Source organism: Gorilla gorilla, chromosome 7 (assembly GCF_029281585.2).
Source record: "Gorilla gorilla gorilla isolate KB3781 chromosome 7, NHGRI_mGorGor1-v2.1_pri, whole genome shotgun sequence".
Lineage (NCBI taxonomy): Eukaryota > Metazoa > Chordata > Mammalia > Primates > Hominidae > Gorilla > Gorilla gorilla.
The window spans coordinates 151,349,784-151,366,743 of NC_073231.2; the positions used below are offsets into that span (position 1 = coordinate 151,349,784).

The 16,960-nt window shown below is 45.5% G+C and overlaps 1 pseudogene; it reads left to right on the forward strand.

The window, feature by feature from the left end:
• The first annotated feature begins 327 nt into the window (after positions 1–327).
• On the forward strand, positions 328–15,668 carry LOC134758976 (SH3 domain-containing kinase-binding protein 1-like; annotated as a pseudogene).
• The last annotated feature ends 1,292 nt before the right edge of the window (positions 15,669–16,960 follow it).

Here is a 16,960-nt window from a genome sequence, read left to right on the forward strand (position 1 = left end):
TAAAGCTGTCATACAGCCAGACCACTTATTATAACCATCAGCAAAAGAATTATCCCCAAAATAAAGTGAGGGGAAATGCACATCATTTTTTTTAACTTCTCTGTCCTGGACCAGTATAGCTGCAGTTATGGCAGTTAGGATGTTTTTAGCTTCAAATAAAGAATATCTGATTAAAACTGGCTGAAATAACAGGCGTTTGTTAATTTCACATGGCAAGAAGTCTGGGCACTAGATCATCCCAGGGTTGCAACCCATCGGGGTTGTCAGTTAACATTTTCCATTTTTCTGCCTTGCCATCCTGTGACTAGATGGCCACATGGTCACCAGATGGCTGCCACAGCTCCAGACATCCTGTCCTTACACAGTAGCATCCCAAGCAAGAAAGAAGAGGAACAGCAACACAAAAGGCCTTCTCACTTGCCTCTCTCTGGACAGAGAGAAAAATCTGTTTCCCACAGGCTCTCAGTATACTGCCCTGTATTGCTCAGTAACTCAAATTGGACTACATAGCTGCCTCTAGACCAGTCACAAGTGCAGAGGAACAGGACTGCCATCTCTTCTTGTCTTTTGGAATCAATGACCGGCATCCACTCGCTTGTGGCTGTTGTACCTTGTAATAACTGCCTTTTGTGTCGAGACTGCCAGAGTGTTCTGTCTACTAAAATGGACTTGGATTTGTGGAAAAAAGAGGATTCTTCCTCTAATCCTCTTTCTGTAGCTTTTTAAAGATTTATGGATATAGCTGTAGAAGGGAAAAAGAAAAATCCTGTTTGTCTCTCTTCCATGCAATAGCTTGTTAAACTAAGAAGGACATGATTATTCCATTCAGTTTGAATCCTGTTTATTGAATGACCAAAGGACGTAAACAGCCTTTGTAAAAGATGAAGTGTAATCCAGACAGAAAGTATTATTATTGAGGAAGAGAGGTGCTTATGACATATCATAAGAGTCTTTGCTCCTATTTTGGCTCTTAAAACTGTTTTACTTTTGTTTTAGACTTAGAAGGTTTTGACTCCGTGGTATCATCTACTGAGAAACTCAGTCATCTGACCACAAGCAGACCAAAAGCTACAGGGAGGCGGCCTCCGTCCCAGTCCCTCACATCTGTAAGTATCTCCTCAAACTGTATGTCCCCTTACTTCTCTACAGCGGAAAAGCAGGACAGATTAGAAACTCTAGCTAAGGACTCTTCTGCAAGCAGCCGATTTGTGGACACCCTGGGAGAGGGAGGCCATGAGATACACTGCCAACCAAAAGTGATTTCAGTCTTCTTGACTTGAGCGGCATTTCTTTCTATTTGTTCTTTGTGTTTCTGCCAGCAAGGTAGGTGCTCCGTATTCCCACTTTCCTTTTCTTTCCTTCCAGACTGATTCTTATTTGAACCTGAAATGAAATGGGTAAGAAAAAGAATCACGTTTTATGGGTGGGGAGAGGAGAATGAGGCTGGCTTGGTGTGTAAACAAAACAAAACTTTACTAAATAAAGATCTGCTCCTATATAGCGCCAGGCAGCAGCCGAACCTTTCTCTCTCAAATCCCCGTTGCCTGTGCCCCTCCACAGAATACCACACAGACCTTCAGGAGATTGTTTTCAAACATATGAGGCACCTGGTGATGAAGGAGAGACTGATTGGAACACTCAGGATAATCCATAGAAGATTTTTGTTTGGGTTGTTTTGAATGACTTTTTATTGCAAACCTATTACACGTTTATTGTACCAAATTTGAACTACAAAATGTGTAAAGAAGAAAGTTATCTGTAATCCTGCTCCCCAGTGCAAAGAACCGTTAACTTTTTGTTATACAGCCTTAGCTTTTTTAAAAAAAATTATTTGTATATATAAAATTATTTCTTCACAAATAGGATTACGTAGTATGCATCGTTGTGAAACTTGCTTTTCTCCTCTTCTGTTGTGTGCCTTTCTCCCCAGTCATGACACATTCTTCCCTGACATCACATTTCATGGCTGCCCATTTTTCTAACCTATGAGTATGTGAGCGTTTAGCCAATGTATTGTTATTGGGCATTTATGTTGTTTCCAGTTCCTCATTATAAACAACACTCAAATGAATGCCACTGCAGAAAAATCTTGATGCTGCTCTAAAATTATTGACTTGGGTAAAAATTTTCTGGAAGTGGGTCAAATGGAAATGTATGCTTTGCTTTGCCACAGGTTGTTCTGTCCCCTCCAAGCTCACCTTCCACAAGTTGTGTTTGTGTATAAGTTCGATCTCTCTCTCTCTCTCTCTCTCTCTATTTATTTCCATATAGCACATTGCCTTGTTCCAGTGAGTCTAAGTCCTTATAACCTCTACCCAGATAAACCAAGGAATTAACCTTTTGCAGGTTTCCCAGGACACTTCCTATTTTCATGTCATCAGTGATCCCACCTAAGGTGTCATCATTTAGAAGAAAAAGAATGTCACTTCCTTGGAACCTCTTCTCTCATATCTAGAGTATGGAAGTATGGTTTGAGTCATCCTATTTTTCCTCTTAGTATGAAAAACCTAACTGCATTGACAACTTTTTGGGTGAAACACTTTTAAAAGTAGCTGACTTTTTTATTGTTATACAGACTTCTCTGTCAACACCACCTTCTTTCCCTTCTCCCTCTCACCTCTTCACACCCCACCCCAACACCCCTCTTATACCCACGACCTGTTTAGTTGGTTCTTAGTATCTCTATATTTTGTTTTTCAATCCTACCTCCTCCACCTTCTCTGTAAATCCTTGATCATTTTTGTCTTCCTTCCAAATTCTTCCCAACTTTTCAAGGTCTAGAGAGCCTTGTGACTTCCAGAATTACAGAAAAGTTTAAATTACCATCTCTTGTCCCACCTTTGGTCCATACATCCCATGCATGAGAGTTCGTATGTATTTGGGGGATGTGGTGAGGACATATCATCTTCACTGCCTTCGGACTACACAGTTGTTCATTCATTCAACAACTCTTTATAGACATCTATCCCCTATGGGCTCGGCACTGTGCCAGGTACCAAAGATACAACTGGAATGAAAAGCACATGGTCACTGCCTGCAGGAAGCTTACGGCACAATGACTCGAAGTTTGGCATTTTATATGAAGTGATTTCATTTGCAGACTTAAAACAAAAGGATATATTTGTGCTTTAAAGTATAAATATTATATTCTCTTCATTCCCATTCATCCCTACTTGGATGTGTACATTGAATTCCTATTTACTCTTCTTCAGTTAGCACCTGTGGATTTTTCATAGGCAAGTGGAGGCTTAGTGGATATGGGCGTATTCCTCAAAGGCCACTGGGGGAAATGATGGAGGAAATGCACCAGTCATGATTCCCCAGCCTGGGGCCTCTGACCCTAGCTGAAGTTCTTTATGTTTATAGGACTCAAAGAGCAAGCTTTGATTGGCAGCTCGTGAACCCTAGGTTGTAATGGAGGGAACTGGCTTTTTGAATAAAATCTCAAAATGAAAGGATTCAGGCATGGTATGGTGGCTAAGCAGTTAAGCCTAGATTAATAAGAAGGCTTGGTGGTGGGGGAAACGTTATTCTAGGTAATTGGATTTTCAGATTAAATGAAGATTAACAAATAAAACCTGTTAAATTGAAAAATTTGCTTAAAAATTCCCTAAAATGCATTAGGTTTCTGCCTTAAGTAAACAGAAGAAAACATACGATATTTTTGGGTGTAATTTTTCTATAATGACGCCAAGTGGTGACTTTAAATGGGACTGTTTTTCTACCACCAGGGTAGAAAGCATAGTGATGAAGCTGAAGATGAGCTTGCTCAAAGAGATCTGTGGAAGATTCTCCATTATAAAGGATTCCTTGCTATAGGAACTCTTATTTTAATTTGCTTTGTTCCAAAATAGGGAAATTCTAGCCCAGTGATCATCTGTGACCAAGTGAATTCCAGTGAATTGGTCCAGAATTTTTTTTTTTTTTCCAGACAGGGTCCCCACTCTTTTGTCCAGGCTGGAGTGCAGTGGTGCAATGTCAATGGCTCACTGCACCCTCGACCTCCGGGGCTCAAGTGATCCTTCCACCTCAGCCTCCCGAGTAGCTGGGACTCCAGGTGCACACCACCATGCCTGGCTAATTTTTGTATTTTTTGTAGAGATGGAGTTTCGCCATGTTGCCCAGGCTGGTCCCAAATTCCTGGGCTCAAGAGATCCTCCCGCCTCATAATCCCCGTGTTGGGATTACGGTCATGAGCCACTGCATCTGGCCTCATCTGGCTTTTTTATCTTTATAGTGATCTTCACAGTGAGGCAGAAAGAACAGGGGTGTCGTCCTATATTTTACCAAAAGATGCTGCCATTCTGTAAATATACTATAGCAATACAGACTCCAAAATGAATGTTGACTGTCAGCAATAATGAGGGCAGAGATTTAGCAGCAGGTACGAAAGGAGATATGAGCTTGTTGCACTAGCGAGCAGGGCTGTGCTCTCAAGCTGAGGAAACACTGGTCACTGGACCACAAGCCTGGTGAGCCCTTATCCCTGGAAATGGTTTTCTCTCAGACACATCCTTTAGGACACTTCCGTATGCAGCAGATTTAGTGATCATGGAAAAGGTCAAGGAAAAGGAAGAGGAGGGAATGGAGGAGAGGCAGATTAGAGCAGCCTCTTGTTGACCTGTGTGTTCTTCCCTGGTAGACTGTCAGCCCTGTGAGGGCAGGCATCCTGTGTGGCATGTCACTAAGTCTGCAGTACAAGCTCACTGCTTGGCACATGGTAGCAAATGTTTAGAGGAAGGAGCAGGAAAGGATGGACGATGGATGCTTGCAAGGATGAAGTGATTGATGGACATCAGTGGCAAGATCCCTGGTTTAGGAAACCTTGCTTCTTAGTCGCAGTTCTGCCACTAATCAGCTATGTGACTTGAGCGCGTGGATAACAGCACACTTTTTTGCCTCACAGTGTTATCGTGAGAAGACAAAATAGCAGTGTCGAGTGCTTTGGAAAGCATACAGCATTATATTAACGAAAGTGGTGTCAGCTAAGGTGTAATTCTGACAAAAGCATTTTCTTTTGGCTTTATCAGTCATCCCTTTCAAGCCCTGATATCTTCGACTCCCCAAGTCCCGAAGAGGATAACGAGGAACACATTTCACTTGCGCACAGAGGAGTGGATGCGTCAAAGAAAACTTCCAAGACTGTTACCATATCCCAAGTGAGTCACCAGCCATGGCGAGGGTGTCCCTGTCATTTCATGCATGTGCTAATGATGGGTTATAAACCAAACAAAGATACACAAACAGTGCAGGTGTTTGTCATTCTTCAGTGACAGCGATTCTGTTACTCATCAAAATCCCCAAGGCATGTTGCAGTCTCCGAAACTAGGCAGAATCCCTGAGATACAAGTTCAGTTGTTTATTTCCCATGTTGTTCTCTTGTGGTTTGATCTCCTCTTCATACCATCACACACACATTCACAAATACCTTCACACACTACCACCATCACCACAACCAGAACAATTTAAAAAGCCTTGAGGCGTCTAGAGAGAAGACATTAAATATATTAAATGCTGTGCCCTCTGCCCACAGATCTTGTCTTTTATGTTCAAAGCTGGTCACAAATTATAGTTGGAAGATCATAAATACAAATAACTAATGTGGTCTCTTAAAGAAAATTGATTTGGAGTCACATTCTGTGATAAATTTATAGTCTAAAAACACTTTAATTTTATTCCATGCCCAGAGAATAGTATAGATACTTTATTAGTTTATGAGAAACAAGGAAGACATTTAACTTTTAGCAACTGCATGTAACTTTTGAGGAGCATCTTGTGCAAATTCTCTTCCTATGAATACGAACCAAGATTTTAAAATTCCATTTTCTCCCACTAAGAAAACCAAGTCAATTGGAATTATTTTCTCTGAATATTAGCAACTTCTTTCTGTGTAAAAGCAGAAATCTATAGTCACTTGAAGCAGGAATAGCACAAAGAAATCAAAGGTTACTGTGGAATTTTCCTTCTCCATAGATTTAAGAATTTACATGTGTAGATTTTCTGAAAAATCTGATACAGTAAGCAAAACGTGATCCTATACAACAGATCAGTTGTAATTATTCAAAAACCGAAGCATTCTTTCTTTATAAAAGGATTCCATCTGCAGAAATTGCATTTAGACCCGTTTTTTCTGGTGACCGTAGGTATAGTGTCATTTGACATCCCTGGGGTGTCTCTACAGTGACATCTACTGGTGGACAGTGGGTTTTCGTGGTTCTGATTTACACAGTATCCCATTAGCCTATTTCACTTCCCCGGAGTGGTCATGTTGTGCTCTTCAGTGCTTCTAGAAATTCCACTTGAACTAATTTGATCAGGGAGGGCGGTGGCCTATACTCTGTGAGGGCTTTAAAATTGCTCAGTAGCCGAAATGGGCCGGGAGAGCGTGTCATATAGGAAATGCCAAGAGAAGCATTGATTCAAGAAGTGTCTGGAAGTCAGTCAGTGCAAAGGCATTGGTGGGTCACAGGAGTATGGGAGGTCCGCAAGGATGCAGGATGGGCAACAGGAAAAGGCATAAGCCCAGGAATAGGTGACAAGCAAAGGAGAGGACAGGAGAGTGCGAATCTTCAGACTCAGGCAGCCACAGTCGCAGTGCTGGACTTGAGGGATCCAGTTGATAGGGAATTGATCCCCTGTTCTGCCAGTTATTACCTATGAGTCTTGGGGAACTACTCAGCCACTTCTCTAAGCCTCAGTTTTCTGCTTGGTAAAATGCTTGTGCCAACCGATCGTTGCTCAAATTGTCTAGCCGGTGTCCGGCATGTGATCATTGCTCCAGAAATGTCAGTTCCTCTTCCCTCTTACTCTGACTCCTACTAATGATAAAGCACAGGCTGGCGGAGCGCTATTCCTGGCAGCAGAGAGCACTTTTCCTCAATGGTAACTTGGCAGAAAAAAGGCGAGCAGAGAGGCTGGGAATGGTGGCCCGTCTGCTTTTGGCTTTCTCTGCCCAGTCTCTCCCTCTAGCACAGCCTGAATCCAGACTCTGCCTCCTCGCCATGCCAGCCAAGCCCCTTTTGGCTCCTGCGCTGGGGTAGCCTGCTGGGTACCTGCTTCTGGAGGGAGTCTCACGGCCGTGTTGCCAAGCTTCACCACCAGCCTCTACTTCTGCCCTGCTGCTCATCGCCCCCGCCTCCCAACATCCTGTCCCACTCTTTTCCCTCCTCGCCACCTGCCTCCCAGCTCCCTTGTTGGTGCCTTCTCCCCCAGGGGCCTACTGGGCACCCCTCTTCTCTCTCGCCTATGACTGTCCTTCTTCCTCGGCCCTCCTGGCCTCCTCAGGACACTTCTCCATCAGGCCTCCCCCGCCAGTCTCCTCCATCTTCAGCCTGGCCCTTCGCTGGCTCTTTCTCTCAGCGTATCGTGCGGCTTAGGGTCTTCCCAGTTCTGGAAAGTGAACAGAGCCCTTCCCTGATCCCACCTCCCCCTGAAGCTTCCGCATGAGCATGCTCCCTCTCTCCCGTCTTCCTGCCTTAACCAAGTTTCTGGAAAGAAAGTCCTAAACTTGCAGGCCACACCTTCACCTCCCATCCAGGTGCTCATCTGCCAGGAGCAGCTTTCTGTCTCCCTGGCTCCATCAAGTGGACTCCACCCAGTTTTCCTCTCAGCACCCTTCACCCACGCATGCAACCACTTCGTTCCTTCTGGACTCTCCTCCAGGCCTGTCTTCTGCTTCATCCCCTCTTCCTCCCCTCTTTCCCAGTCACTAAGGGCTCCTAAAATCCAATGTGTCAAAAACGGAAATCATTATCTGATTCTTCAATCTGCTGTTTCTCCCATGAAAGGTACAATCTCGATGCCTGGTGTGTGCACCACACCCGTGGTCCCTGATCTGTCCTTCCTCCTCCACCCTCTGCATCCTGTCCAGGACCACATCTCCCTGCTCACAAGGCGTCTGTTCCATGAGGGCAGGGTCTCCATCCTCCTGGCCCACTCCTGCCCCCAGCACTGGGAACAATGCCTGGTGCTCTATGTCGGCTGTGCTTGCCTTCGCCACATCACTCAAAGTTGTCTTGTGTCTATCCTCCTAGCCACTGCCTGGGTCCAACCCTGACCTCTTCTAGCTTACGTTGTGTAAGACTCTCCCAGCAGTTCTCTCCAGCTCCAGATCTGCCAACCCTTCAGCCTTTCTGCAGCCAGCATGGTCCTCAGCACCGTGTGCCCTCCTCTCACCCTTTCGCCTAGCCGCTTGTACTTCCCAGCCTTAGCTCTGCCCCCAAGGTTCTCTCTTGCCCCCTTTGACGGTCTAGCAGTACTTCCCACCAATGCATTTTGCTCTGCGGTCTCTAGACCTTTGCCTGGCGTGTTCCCTCCCGCTGCAGCTTCTTTCTCTAAGCGCCCCTCCTTTCCTCTGGCTACTTCTTGGTCCTCCTCCAAGACGGGACTGTCAGCACCTGCTTGCGATGCCTGCCCGTCTGGATGGCTGGCCCGTTTTCTGTGTTTCTGGGGCTCTGTATGCTCACCTCCCTCTGTGCAGTCGTCCCCCCATCTCAGTGCGTTGGTCTGTCTGTCTGTCTGCGCCCCACTGGGTTCTGAGCTCCCTGGAGACCAGGAGAATGCCTATTAAGGCATGTCTTGTTCACTTCAGAGTTTGTGGTGCCTGGCAAGTAGTTGGGCATCTCAATGTGTATATTGAACCAGTCGGAAACTCTCTGTCCAGAAAGAAGGTCACATTTAAAATACATAGAAGGCAGCATGTGAGTAAGGGGGAAATGCCTGTACCAAGCAGGCCCTTGGTGGCTTGTGGATGAAGGAACAAGTGAATGGAGTGTGTGGAGAGAGGTGGGGACAGTGGTGTTAACGGAGAGTTTGACTAACCAGGACAAAGACGCAGCACACAAATCCCCGGCCCTGAACCCTCCCTGCCTTCCCTCGTCACAGGTGTCTGACAACAAAGCATCCCTGCCGCCCAAGCCAGGGACCATGGCAGCAGGTGGCGGTGGGCCAGCCCCTCAGTCCTCAGTGGCACCCTCCCCCCGTCATCCTCTTTGGGAACAGCTGGACACATAGCCAACTCCCCGTCTCTGTTCGGCATGGAAGGAAAACCAAAGATGGAGCCTGCGGCCAGCAGCCAGGCGGCCGTGGAGGAGCTAAGGACACAGGTCCGCGAGCTGAGGAGCATCATCGAGACCATGAAGGACCAGCAGAAGTGAGTGCCTGGGGACTCTTGGGGGCTGTCACCCAGGTTGCTCTCTGCCAGGCCAGCACCTAGTTCTGAAAGCATGGATCCCAGCCTGCCTTGGAGGGCGGGCCTGGTCTCCCCGGTGATGGTGGCAGCAATGGTGGGAGTGCGTGTAGACCCCGAGAGTCTTAATTTATACCTAAATTTTGCTGCATGTTTTTGCTGGACTTACTGTGTGCAGGAAGGGCACGGGCTGGCCATGGGGCATAGAGGGATGAGTCCATTGCAGGGACTGATGCTCTCAGCAGGCTGCTAAGAAGAAAAGCATTTAAATCCCCCATAAAATACAGTATGTACATGAACCACTTCTTAAATAAGCTCAACAGCTAGCTTTTCCTCTTGCAACAGAAAAATGGCAATTTCTTCACTTAGCTGCCAGATGAAGCAGTTGGCCTGCATTGAGGTACAAGTAATGTATGAAGAAGATGTAGGGAATCTTGAAGCCCAAGATTTTACACTCAGTAAGATGTTCTCACTATGAGACTGCAGTGGGCGGGGCGGGGCAGTGGGGGTCTTTCCTCCTGCATGGCTGCACACACACTCTCGCCACATCTCTAATCCTCAAGGAGCACTTTGTTGAGGAGAAAGACCTGGACACAAAAATAAGTATCATACATCATTATCATCCAGGATGTGGTTTGCAATGACAAAGCCCATAGGAGGATTAGAAGTAGAGAATGGGCATGGTGGCTCATGCCTGTAATCTCAGCACTTTGGGAGGCCAAGGCAGGTGAATCACCTGAGGTCAGGAGTTTGAGACTAGTCTGGCCAACATGGCGAAACCCTGTCTCTACTAAAAATACAAAAAAATTAGTTGGGCGTGGTGGCATGCACCTGTAATCCCAGCCACTTGGGAGGCTGAGGCAGGAGAATTGCTTGAACCCAGGAGGAGGAGGTTGCAGTGAGCCAAGATTGCGCCACTGCACTCCAGCATGGGTGACAGAGCGAGACTCCATCTAAAAAAAAAAAAAAAGTAGGGAGGCACTGCTCTGAGTAAACTGAGGCTCGAGGAGTTTAGGGATCAGTTAGCTGTTTCTTGAGAGAATCAAGGGAGGCATCTCAAAGAGTTATTTCCCGGGTAGGATTTTGAACGATGATTTAGGATTGCCAAGAGCACACTACTCCAGCAGCGAAAACATCATGTTGATTCCTGGCCACACGGGGCAGCCTGGTGAGGTCAACACATCCCCAGGTGACTGGCCTCCTTGGATTGGAGGTGCCTGGGGTGATGACAGGAGATGCAGCCAGAGACTTACAACGATGAAGCCCTCTGCCAGTCTGGGGTCAGCAGAAGCCCTGTCACCTGCCTCCCTCTACGTAGCTTGAGGGCCCTAATGTGTTTTGTGGTCACTTTGGGGGGATAACTGGGTTAAGCAAACTTAAGTTCTTTTCTGAAGGGCTCTTCAGAGCCTTCGCTTTGCATTGGGAGGATGGAGAGGATAGCATATGCAAGGTGTCCCACACCTGCTTAATCACAGAACCTTTTTTTTCCAGAGCATCCTAGGATGAGGGTTCCATGGAATTCGCTTTGAGTAATGTGGCTCTAAGCGGGTTCTGTTCCACTCAGGCTGGGAGGGAATTGAAGCCTCTTGGACTTACCCCAGCCTGGAAGAGATCCATCAGATTAATATACAGGACTGACAGATGGTACTTGAGAAGGAATCCTGGGGCCAGCCAGGCTACCTCTAACCCCTTAAAGTCCCCAGCTCCTATCTGGCTCTGGAGGTTACTCATTTGGGTACCCAAAGGCCCCATCCACGTCCAGGTGACCTGTGTCTCTTTCCTAGACAGGACATCCCAGAGGCCCCAGGATACCCCAGAGCATTGGTTCTTGCCTTCTGAACAGGACCATCATGGCATCAGACTGGCTTGAATTCAGGGCTTTAGCCGTTTGGACCCTCTGAGAGGTGCCTGCAACATCTGAAATGCCCTGTGCTTCCGGGCTGCCACACCATGTTTCTCCCCCACTGTGAAGCCTGCAAATAGTTGGTGGGAATTGTCTTTCCCCGGCCAACATCTCTTGAGTCATCACCCCACAGTGGCCTCTCTTCCAAAGCCTGCCTTTTGCTGCCTACGTCAGTCTGGCCTTCGTGCCCAGGGTCAGTGGGTCCCTACTAGTCTCTTGTATTAGTTCTTCATGTCAGTTTCCTGTTAGCCTTCAACTCAAGTCCACACCAGCTCTCCTTATCCCTAAATAAGCTGGTTCTCACCTCCCTGCTTTTCTCTGGCTTTTCTCTGTTAGTTCCCCTGTGTTTCTTCCTCCTCATAGACTTACGCTCATTTTCATTTCACTAGTTCAAGACTTAGTGACTTTCTTTGGACTGCTTTTCCCAATTAACTCCCCACAGCTGGACTGCTTGAGGCTTTGCCTGCCAGTCTCCTGGGGTTGGAGCATTTGCTTGGAGTCTCACCTTCTTCCTTCCTAATCCCTAAGTAGTACCCACTGAGATATGGGTGCATGATGTGTGCTTAAATAAATACAGTAATGAATCACAACTGGTTCATATTCGTTGTGATATAAACCCAGTATGTTGACAGCAGAGCTGGGACACTGCCCCAGAGAATAGGGACCATCATCGTGCTCATCCGAAGTGAGAAAATGCAATATAACTTCCACCTTATTTTACTGTGGTGTCTCAGGCATCTTTGTTTCTTGATTTTCCAATCCAGTCTGTAAAAATATGCATGTAAAATGGAGGGTTGGATACCTGAAAATGGAGGACAGCTCTCTGCCCAGTGTTTGGATGGTTGCAGTGTCCTAAGTATAGAGCCCTAACTTTGTGGGATGGTTAGTGCTGTGCACTTCATTATTTTTCATGTTGGAAAGGGCATTAGGCCGTGGATCCTAAGTCATGCCAGTTTCTCTAAGACATGATTGCCATACCGTTACTCCAATTATTTTACCCCCAAGTTTTTGGGACTTACTGTGTAGGATTTTGTGAGAATCCATGAAAACATACCAGTAGCCTTTCAGCAATTAAAAACCCTATTGAAAATAAAGGAAATAGGCCAGGTGCGGTGGCTTACGCCTGTAATCCTAGCACTTTGGGAGGCTGAGGTGGGCTGATCAGCTGAGGTGAGGGGTTCGGGACCAGCCTGGCCAACATGGTGAAACCCCGTCTCTACTAAAAATACAAAAATTAGCCAGGCATGGTGGTGTGTGCCTGTAATCCCAGCTCCTCGGGAGGCTGAGGCAGGAGGATCGCTTGAACCCAGGAGGTGGAGGTTGCCATGAGCCGGGATCACCCCACTGAACTCCAGCCTGGGCAACAGAGTGAGACTCCATCTCAAAAAATAATAATAATAAAAATAAATAAATAAATAAATAAAATAAAGGAAATATATATGGAGTGGTAAAAACATCTGCAATAAAAATTACAAGAAGAGCCAGGCTTAGTGGTTCATGTCTGTAATCCTAGCACTTTGGGAGGCCAAGGCAGGAGGATTGCTAGAGCCCAGGAGTTCAAGACCAGCCTGGGCAACATAGACCCCCATCTCTACAAAAATAATTTTAAAAATTGGCCTGGCATGGTGGTGTGCGCTTGTAGTCCTAGCTACTCAGGAGGCTGAGGCAGGAGGATCGCTTGAGTTTGGGAGGTTGAGGCTGCAGTGACCTGTGATCGTGCCACTGCACTTCAGCCTGAACAATAGAGCAAGCCCTTGTCTCAAAAAAAAAATTATAATAAGTACATTTAAAGCCCAGTGATTTTGTAATAAAGGAATGGTTATGGGGAAGATGACAGAATATGAACCTGTCATATTCTGACAGGTTACATGAAGTCTAGTAATTGGGCAAGTCAGGCCACCACGCTGGGCCTCAGTTTCCCCATCTTATCCTTTTGAGAGAAGTTTGGACTAAGGGATTTCAAAGATCACTTCCGCACCCACCAGTTGCTGGCTACATATTTTAGGGGCCCCAGAATAATGGTGAGCCTTACTGTCTGAAACAAATTTTAAGCAGTAACAATGCAAAGAAAATAATGATGTTTTGTCCACAGTTTCTTTGTAAAAAAGGATCAGATGGATTTTGTAGTGATAATAAGAGATTTCTGATCTCTGATGAAGGAAGTCTGGGATTCTGGTTAATTTCATTGCCATTTGCTTTTCAGACGAGAGATTAAACAGTTATTGTCTGAGTTGGATGAAGAGAAGAAAATCCGGCTTCGGTTGCAGGTGCATCCCTTTGGGTTCTGCTGCCCGTGAGTCCTAGGCTCTGTGGGGCAGGACATTGTCAGGGCTTTTATTTCAAAAATAAATGATTGTCACCTCTCTGCAGATCTGGATACATTTCCTGTGACCATCTTCTTAGAATCGTATGGGCTTACTACATATCGTTTCCCCAGGAAGTCTTGGGGAAGGGAAACATTAGGAAATGTGCCCCAAATTGGGTTTCTCATTTGGAATTTATCTTTTTTTTTTTCTTTCTTTTTGAGACGGAGTCTCGCTCTGTGACCCAGGCTGGAGTGCACTGGCGCCATCTTGGCTCCCTGCAACCTCCGGCTCCCGGGTTCAAGCAATTCTCCTGCCTCAGACTCCCGATTAGCTGGGACTACAGGCATGTGCCACCACACCTGGCTAATTTTTTGTATTTTTAGTAGAGACGGGGTTTCACTGTGTTAGCCAGGATGGTCTCGATCTCGTGACCTCAGGTGATCCGCCTGCCTCAGCCTCCCAAAGTGCTGGGATTACAGGTGTGAGCCACCGCACCCAGCCTGGAATTTATCTTAAACATCTCTGTGAAAAGCCCCTCTCCCACCTCCATTTCCAAGAGGCCTCATTATATGTGGTCACTATGGCTCCAGGGGCCACAGCTGTCCACGTTCGGGGGCATTTGCTCTTGATTTCTCAGTGATGGCCATTTCTGTCCTGCCAGGGTGTTAGAGCTCTGTCCCCTGTAGCCTCTGATTCAACACTGCTGTTACCAAATGGCAGAGAATGCGTGGGAGTTCTGATTGACCGAAGGTAGACTTTTAGCTTTCATCCAGTTGGTGCGCCTGTGGTGATGGGGACCCATGCTGCTTAACAAAGGATAGGTAGCTGCTTGCCATCATTTTGGGGGTGCTGACAGACACCCCCTTGAGCCAACCACAGCTGCCTTCCAACACTGCCAGATGGCCCAGCCTGTTAGGACCGCCTGCTCTACCCTCTGGCTAAGAAACTGGAATTATTGCTGCTTTTGACAAACTTTGCAGCCTGGCAGCCTGAGAATCAAAATGTGCACCATTTCCTAGTGCCTCGTGTCTGTGTGCCTGTTCTGTGTTGATGTCACTTCTGACATTGCTGTTGATTGTCTATTCAGATGTCATGTCACCTTTAAAATTGTCAGATTGATTGTTTTCTTTCAGTCGACCAGGTTGATAATCTTTCAGCTTCTATAAAACCAGCCAATTCATTATGACTTTGTTCCATTCTTATTTTTCTCTTTCTAGATGGAAGTGAACGACATAAAGAAAGCTCTACAATCAAAATGAATACTTGATCAATGAAATGTCACATTATTCATCCTGAGTCCGAGACTCAAATTTTCTGCCCCAGCCAAAATAATCTTGTGCCAAAAGATTAAAGGTTTGCCTCAAAATGTCCCTGTTTGAAAGATTAGCACAAAAGTCTTGATAGCACAACACAAATTCCATCCAAGAGGAGAATCTTCCCCAGGGTTTAGTCCTGGGGCTGGCACTCGTTGTGACTTACACAGAGCAAAATTGTGCTAAAGGCTTTTCTACTCTGAGATCTCAATGCGAAATGAAAACTCAGGCAGTTTAGTCCATAGTGGTACTATTTTGATGATATTTTCCATTAATAAAATGTAATTTCAGATTATTCGTTTACAAGATTTATAATTTTATGATTTTTTAATCGTGTTTTGTCACAGACTTCCCTAGTGTTTGTACTACACGTAGTCAGAAGCGAGTGTCCTTTTCTTTTGCTTCAGGCTAAGAGCTGCCTCGCTCTTTGTCCCCCCATTAGGATTCTATTACATATGCAATTGTAGGTTCAACCTGTCCCTTTCCCTGCCAGCAAACCCCACCACCCTAAGAGAAATTTTAGCTTATATATGATGGTATATTTACAAAAAGAGAAAGAGAAAGTCTGGTATTTGCAATGATCTGTGCCTTCTTTTTACCACCCTCTTGATTGGAGCTTTTGTGATGCAGCTACCATGATTCAAAAAAATTAAAAATTAAAAAAAAAAAATCTGCCACTTATCCAAGTCCACTAGAGGCCACTGTCTTCAAAGCTTCTCTCACCCTAGCCAAAGGTCCTAAGAGGAGACAGCTGTGAAGTTGGGCGTGCTCTGTGGTACCAGCTGTGACTTTTCTATTTCTCCTAGTTTTAGGTTGTTCATGAAACTGGAAATGTCATCCTGCTTGATTTTTCATCAGCCAAGTTAAACCCCTGCTTTCTGTCCTTTGCCCTTTTTGCGTGAACAGAATATGCATTATTAAAGCAAAAATAAATAAAAGTAAAATGCAAATGAAAACAAGGGAGGGAAAGTTGTATTATTTCCTGCACTGGGTTACCCGTGTGTGTTATCGTTTAAACTGTATTCACATAATGTCATTTGCCTTGCTCACTTGTAACCTCTTCCTCAGGTCCAAGAGAATGGGAGGAGGGTCATGTTGAAGTGTAGCCATTGGAACTTTCTTGCATTTATGGAGTTGCTTTTTCTTTCCCAAGGAAACTGATGTTTGCCTGTCCGCTTTATCTTTGTAGTATATGAACAGTTCAGCCTTAGACTATGTAACTGTTTTCTCATCCTTAGCTGAAAATGAGGGGCCTACTGTATTGCGAGACTGTTCAGGGGTAGGGGTGGAGGGGGTGGTCCCTTAATGGCCCCTGAAGATGTTGGATGTGTTTCTCAAAAGCTGCTTTGTCTATTTCCTGAGTTTAATAGTGAAACTACTAAACATTAATAGATTTGCACAGCCACAAAGAATGAGAGTTGATAATACTGAAGAAGTGATGCAAAAACAAAAAATCACATTATTGATCATTGATAGTATTACAAATAAATGTCTCTTCCTTTCTCTTCCTCCCTCCCTCCTCCTGCCTTCCTCTTAACCTATGTGCTCATCCTTGCTACTTGAGGCTGTTACTTCCCTCCGAGTATTTAAGGAGCCCAAACACCTTGGTCTTCCTGGGTGGGGGCATAATTAAGGGAAGGGAGTGTATAAGGAAGGAAACCTCATACCCTCCATTCCCATCCCTGGATATATTGCCTTTTCAGCAGCCTCGGGTTCAGTGTGCTTGGGGTCAGGAGTGACAGGTTCCCAAGAGCAGCGTAAAATATCCATGTACCCCTTGACAGTTATAAGCATTTCTGGGTTAAACTTGAAGATTCCAGAGATTCCCCACGACCTAATGATCTAAGAATGCAGATTGGATTCTTTGATGTTCAAATTTCTCATCTACTTATGAAAATCCCTAATTATATAGTTTTATATAATGTGTATACAGAGTAGGATTGTTGATGAAATTGAGCGGTTGGAACACCCTCATGGAGCACTGGCAACATGGAATGTAGAGAGCTGATGTCTTCCCCCTCATAGAGGCCATTGGCTTCCTTTGTATAAGGAGAGGGAGAAGTGATTCTGGAAGGAGAAGTTGGTATGTCTAGCTTCATTGCTGCCCCTCGGGCTACCCAGCAAGAGGATTCTGCGTCAAGGAACTGGAGGAGCCGCTACCCAAACTGCCACCATCTTTACTCTTTACAAAATGGACCCATCGAGAATGTTGAAAAGCTTGGAAGTATCACTTTTGAAAAAAAAAAAATTA